Here is a 7,652-nt window from a genome sequence, read left to right as displayed (position 1 = left end):
GGGAATAAAGATATGAAAAATAAGAATATTTCCCAGTTATCTAAGTTAGTGCTGGGCTTCCACCTGATAGCAGACAGTGCAGAACTTCAGCTACAGTCTCTTATATGAGTGTGAGAAGGACTAGGTTTGTTAGTCAAGAATTTGACATCAGAAGACCCTGTGTTTATGCAATACAGCATTGTGCAGTTCTGTGAGAAGTGACATCCAGCAATTTTTTTTACAGCAGGGAAAATTAAAGAAACTAAGATAATTTGATAGAAATTTAGCCATCAGTGCCTACTTCCAGAATGCCTACTTGCCTGCAACTGTGCAATGTTCTGACCAGTTTGCTATTTTGAAGGAGGTGCTTGAGTAGGTGGGAGTGGAAACATTGCTCCAGTATTTTTGATAGCAGAGGGAGAAGAGGTATAGGTCTGTAATTTAATTCAGTTGAGGCTTTCAGAAGTAAACAAATAACTGTGGGAGTAAGTTAATGATTCAGTTTTCTCCCACATCCCCTTGACATGCATGTAGGTGAAGCAGTGTGTTGATGCATGTATATCCCAAAATGCAGTGGCATCCTGTTCAAGAATACTTTTTACATTTTCCAGTTACTGGAATAGGCTCTGTCTCCCCTAGGACCTTAAAACAGATAAAATGGATGAATACATAAATAATCTCAAAATGAAACAAGGTAAAGTTTTCAATAACAAAACTCATCTCCCAATATTAAGGTCTGCATGTCCCACCTCCACACTCTCATGTCCTTGCTTCTTCTTTAAAATTTAAATAGCACATCTTCTGAGAAATTGGGAAACTGGAATCTGCTTGGAATAAGCATGAGAGCTTCCATGTTGTTAGACTGAGTAATTTGAAGCATGGCTGAAAAACGCTGATATCTTGCTAAGATAAAGGGGTTATACAGAGGTGTGCTGAAAAGGTGGGTTACAGACAACTGAATCAGAAGAGTGAAGAATGGGGGTCTCAGCACCAGAGGATGATGAGAATCAGATTAATATTTATCCTTTTACTTTTAATACCAGTTTTAAGATAAGAGGAGTCAGGGAAAATGCATGTAGACGTCTCTGCTTACAGCTGATGGCAAAGGCATTGATTACACAGACACTGTTGTTAAGATATCTAAAGCAAAACTGAGCAAGTTGATGGTTCAGATGTCTGGCAAAGAATGAAAAAGAGCTGTCTAGTTTTTACTTGAGGGCTATGATTGCCTCTCTGCTTTGAGTAACTTCCATTATTTTATTGTCTTTAAATATAAACTACCCTCTAATGCCCAGCCTCGTTTGAATATTCCTATCCCAGATTAACATTTGTTTGCAAACAAGATAAGACTGAGTCATCCATTGTTTGTTGAGGTACCAGTGTTATTTATATTGCTACTGCAGTTTATAGGACTCTGGGCTTAAAGCCATTTTAAAAGTTTTCCGACCCAGAAAAATAGCTGCATGCTCATTGTAATTAGTAGAGAGACCTCTGTAACGGCAGTCATGGGTTGTGAACTCTGAGATCCTGAAAGTGGTCCCCCAAACCCATGTCTAAGCAGTCTATTGCCAGCCTCTGTAAAAGAAGAAGAAGATGAAGAACAAAGAAGAAAAAGCCCACCTCCTCTGCAAGCTGATTATGCAACCACAGAAATTCCTTGAGTAGAGCAGAACTCAATCAGAGACAGTAAACACAGTGTTCTAATGAATGACAATTATGCTTTTCCAGCATGTGGATATACCAGATTATCCTTTTCATGTGTAGCCTTGCACTGGGAGCCATCAGGATGTAGGATAACATGTAACCAGGTGACCCAAGAAAGGTCCTTACAGCGTCGGAGCATCAACACCCCTGGAAGGGTGTTAATTATACGTGAACACACATCCTGGAGGGCATTATTGCTCTTAGAGAATGGGCTTGCTGTAAATTTGTTATGTTTTACTGAGTTGTTTTTTTAAGTACTATATTATGGCAATAACCGACAATGTGGGTGTGGTATATTAAGATTTACCCATGGTTGGTGTGGTTTAGTCATGAGGGTGAAGCCCAAGTGATTAAATAAAGTGAACCATGGGTAAATCTTAATATACCACACTATAGAGTCAGTAATTGCTATTATACAATGACATTCTTTAAGATATAAATGACTTACTTTCCTTAAATAATGTCTTTGTATAATGGTGTCATGGCGTCCTTCTGCTTCTGATACATATCCTGTTGCTTTTTTGATGTACTGCCCATGCATGTAGGGCTTGCATACCCAGTACTTCAGTGCTTTGGAAAGGGAGCAACAAAAGAAGCAATGGAGAAAAGAAGGTCTCCGTTGCTCCTTTTTTCTTTTCTTTTTTCTCTCTTTCTCATACACATTCTCTTCTGGTTTCACACACGCGCATACATATACACACACAGTCCCCTCTGGTTTCATACTCGCATTTACTCATACAAGCATAACTCTCAACCTCTTAGCACAACAAATCTGGAAAAAGCCAAAAATAATGGGAGGACAAAGCCCCAAAAATACGGACACATTTTAAATATTGCTCTTATAAACTTAGAATGGTGCTAGAATAAAAAGGTCTTGTATTACAATACACTTTCTGAAAGATATAAAGCATGAAACTCAAATGCCTGCCATTATTTAGTGAATTCACTCCTCATTCATTTGACACAGAACTTCAGAAAACCACAAATTTTATGAGGAACAGACAAAAAATATGAGGCAAAAATTTGGACATTCTGTGAAAATTCAGACAGTTGAGAAGACCCTCTCTCTCTCTCTCTCTCTCGATCTCACACACACAGTCTCCTATGCTTTCATACAGGCATTCACTCACACATGCAGACAGAAACATAAACACACTCATATACATACATACACATGCATGCACTTCATTTCTGTTTATTTTTTTACACTTGCTAAACAACAAAAGTGCTGCTTACAGTGTAAAGTAACAACGGGCGTTAGTTTTTTTGCAGTCAAACTCCACAGCAGCTTGATATACTGCCATGAAGTGGTGGACTGGTTTTTCAGTGAGCATTGCTTGTACATTAATACCTTGCTGGAGAACATTCTTTCTCCAATCAAGGCGCTGATGTACAGTTTGCCCATTCTCTAATGCATGTTAATACCATTGCAATGGAACTCATATTAATGTATTGTCTATATGATATTGTTACTAAATTTGTAATATTATTTTGTGGAGCTTTTCTCCCTGTGCATCCACAAAAATGGTTACTGTATTGAAACAGTTGGACTTTCCCTGTAAACAAATGTCAAATAAATAAATGAAAATCTGCTGAATAAAATAAAAAATAACAAACCAAAACACAGAAGCATTCACTACAATGTAAAGAGTAACTTTATACACTGCACACACAAAATTCACATATATAACGCTCCAAAAATAACACTGCCAAGATAAATCATGCAATAGAAATAAGTTTTGTTCCTATTAAAACAAAAATGTATGAAGATAATAAAAACCTAAAGAAAACTAATCATAACTAGACAATCAGAAAATGGCATTGCTAGAAAAAAACACAGTTCTTTCTAAACTAATGAAAAATTAATTGAAACAAAATAAACTATAAAACTTACAAATCCTAATATAAAACTGGTTAAACTGGTAAAATTCATCAAATTAATTCTGACTTAAAAAAAGAAAATAATATATAAAATGTACCTCAGAAGGAACGACAGGAAAAGCCATTTATGGTACTGTAGTCTTCTCATAAAAAAAATCTGCTTAAAGCACCTGAAGTCTTATTCATTAGAAAGTTGGTCAACTACAGTAACCCATTAATATCAGTGGGAATCACTACTGTAGGATAAAAAAATAATAAAAACAAAAACTGGCTAAGTGTGATATATGGTGGTTTGCTTGTGTATGCTCACAATACCTTGGGAATGGGTTATTTTTTTTCATCCAAGACTACATAATCTCAGTCTCAACTGTAAATAGTCAGCCAGAACGTAAAACTGAATGCACACAAAGATAATAATGTGAGGTGTGTGTGTGTGTGTGTGTGTGTGTGTGTGTGTGTGTGTGTGTGTGTGTGTGTGTGTGTGTGTGTCTGTGTGTGTGTGCCTGTGTGCACCTATGCATGTATATGGTTTGTCAATATATATCATATTAGTTTCATTACTTTAGATATCCAGTACAACTGTACCCTGTGTGCAAAGGGGTTAATATCATGTAGGAAGCCACTACTCATGAGTACCAGGACACATAGGACACCATTACACATGCTAGTCAATGTGAGATACACTGCCTCTAAATGTCAGCGGTGGTACTGCAGGCATTTGGACAATCTCCCAATATAATATATACAGTTACAACAGTGACATACAGGAGGAGCTTGTAATAATGCTAAAATAGCCCACTGAAGTCAATGAGCTGTGCAACTTCCCAGTAAGTAGCCAATGATGTACTATGCCATTGTATACTTACATTATTGCGACATTGTATCAGTTAAATACATTAAAGAATCTTATGTAGGTCTCCATAATTACTCATTGCCTGTGCTGTAAGAGGAATTATGGAATCAGAAAAGTTGGTAATTTATATAAATGAAGCATCACCTGCTTTAAAGATATTTGCATACTGAACACCTTTTATTCCCTAGGTAAATGCCAAGCTAGCTGCCTTTGTGCACCATTTTAAGCCTAGCCAATTTTTCTCAAAAGTGGGAATCAAACCCTGTGCATTGTGTCTGGGAGGTAAACACCTTGACCATTATGCCAACCCCTAACCTAGAAATAATCCAACAATTTTGTGTAAGAAGAGAACCTGCAGCCCTCTGATTAGGTTCATAGGTGTTTCCTAGGCTAATGACCACAAGAGCCTTTTTTAACCTAGTTTTGCATCCCAAATCTCTAACAAGTTCTGGTACCTTTGATAAGTGTAAGCAGGGGCTTGGGAGGTAAAACATTTACAAGAAAGAGCCTGGAAGATGAACCACTTACAGGCTACCTGTGTCCATTAGAGAGATAGGTGCCAAACCAGGGATGAATGTCCTGTTCCCCATCCAGTTGTCCAAGTTATACTTCAATTGGGAGGAGCTCTGCTTCACATGGATGAGGAGCCTGATCCATAGAATGGGTAGTCTCTTGGATACATACATGTCTCTCCAGCAGGTCCTATTTATATCACAGGCAAGGTTTAAGTCTTTAGAATAAGTAATTTTGTTGCTGTTTGTTTTGAGGATATTCAAGAGCTCCATCAGAGTGGGGTCTGACAATGCCTTGTATGCCAGGCATACATCTCCTCTCAACAGCCTGTAAATGACCGAATGCAGGGATAGAGCCTTGAGGCGGTCTACATAGGACATGTTACTTACACCCTGTATTCTGTTAGTGAGGAACCTCTGTGGACATTACAATGGTGAAGATGACTGGTTGGGTACATACCAAAAATGGGCATTGCATTCAATAATAGGTCTGATGAATGCCAAATACAGCAGAACAATGACTTCTTTGGACCTAGATGCCATACATTTGTCTATAAGTTGCAAAACCTAGAATGATTTCATCACTACTGTAGATATGTGATTGTCAAAGGATGGATTACCGGCTATATGTGTCCCTAGGTCTCTGACTACTGGGTCAATTCTTAGGGGTGTGTTGTCAATATGACAGTTACCAGGGGTGGATAACTTCCTGAAGGATATTATTATGCATTTATTGGCATTTAGTTTTAGTCCATGACTCTGGCACCAGTTGTTTGTCTGTGTCAGTCCTTCCTGGAGAACATTTGTGTCGATGGACAATTCAATAAAAGCTACTAATTTGCAATCATCTGCAAATTTAGTCAGCCAGAGGCCACTGACATAGGCCTTCACCTCAGAGACGTAAATGTCAAAAAGGAGTGCTTGCAGGACCAATCCCTGAGCATCTCCACCTGTGACTAGCTTCTCAGTAGAGGTGGACTCCCCAATTCTAGCTTGCTGGATCCTGTTGGTGAGCAAGCTGGCTATCCACTGGGTTACATAAGGGTTTGTACCTATCCTCTTAAGTTTTTCAACAATGCCCAAGTGGTGTATTGTATTAAATGCTTTTGTCATGTCAAGATAATCAGTGTAAAACATTTTGCCCTCATCCATTGCTTTGGTGATCTTCTCAAAGAAGTCCACCAGGTTAAGTAGGCATGATCTGCCCTTGATAAAACCAAACTGGGTGGATTTCAGTGTCTGGAGGTTTTCTATGTCATTATTGGTCATTTCCATGATAGTTCTTTCCATGGCTTTGCATATGAGACTAATGAGACTTATAGGTCTGTAGTTTCCAGGGTCAGTAGAAGGCCCACATTTATGCAGAGAGATGACTGTTGTTCTCTATTCTTGAGGCACAAATCCTGTTTGGAGGCAGTGGTTAAATAGAAATTCCAGATAGCTTGATAGGTCACGTTTCATGATATTTAGAAGCTATCCTGGGATATTGTCTGGCCCCATTGATTCAGTGTTCTAGGCCTTAGAGATAGCATTAAGGACCTGTTCTAGTGATAGCAGGGGGAATTATATTTGATGGTAGTCCCTGACTGAAGGTTGATGGTGAGAGGAGTAAAGCTGGAGTTGAATTTATCAGCCAGTTTGCTGTATCTTCTGGCTCAGTATACATGGCTGCATTTACTATGAACTCTGCACACAAATGCGTATTTCCATTGAGGTTGTGGGCATAGCGAAAGAATGCCTTGTGGTAGCCTTGGCCTGGGAGGCCAAATTTACCTCAAAGTTCTCTTTGGTAGAATTTATTTGTCCTAATTTTTGCCATGATTTTCTTCCTTCTGTTACACAGTCTATTGATGTGATTCCACCAGGGTGGCTTGTTTTTTGAGTAGATTTTGTACTTCTTCCTGGTGGGTATGGCTGCCTCTATGCAGCTATTAACATGCTTGTATAAGATTTCTGTGAACAGTTGTGTGTAGGCAGCCAGTGTTCTCAGGGTTTATGGGGCTTGACATTTTGCCAGGTTATCACTTAATAGTAGGATGTTAGCCTTAGAGTAATTCCTGAATATTCCAGGGTTAGCTGGGGTTACAGGTTTTATTTTTACTTCAAAGGAGACCATTTTGTGGTCTGACTTTACCAGAGAAGACAATACACTAGGGGGTGTGCAGCACTCTGCCATATTAGTGAGGACCAGAGCCATTACTGTTGTACCCCTTGTTGGTGTACTGACAGTCTTGTCCAGGGAGTTTGTGTTTACAAAATCCAGAAATCTCTGTGCCTGCACATTTGGTGTCTCATATGATTCCCAGTTAATAGTGGGGTAATTAAAGTCACCCATGAATATGGTATTGGTTTAGATGGTGAGTGTTTCCATTAAGTTTAAATACATAGTATGGGTTTCCTGGGTCATAGGTCATCTTTCAGCACTAGAGGTGAGTGTGCTTCCTAATGTGCTACCAAGACTCTCATGCTTTATTATTATTATTATTATTATTATTATTATTATTATTATTATTATTATACTTATAGCACTTTATTAGGCTGAACTAGCAATTTAGGGGCAAGGTGCTACCTTACTTAGTTAACTTAGAAATAATACTTCTCCAATTCCTCATTTACTATATATATATATATATATATATATATATATATATATATATATATAAGGAATAATGAAAGATTTTACAGATGGCCCCCAGGTGCGTGAATTCCAAGAAACAATTGAT

This window comes from Protopterus annectens, chromosome 1.part1, assembly GCF_019279795.1.
Source record: "Protopterus annectens isolate FY-2018-M chromosome 1.part1, PAN1.0, whole genome shotgun sequence".
Taxonomy (NCBI): domain Eukaryota; kingdom Metazoa; phylum Chordata; order Ceratodontiformes; family Protopteridae; genus Protopterus; species Protopterus annectens.
The sequence above is the reverse complement of the archived record's forward strand: the minus strand, read 5'-3'. Positions refer to the sequence as shown.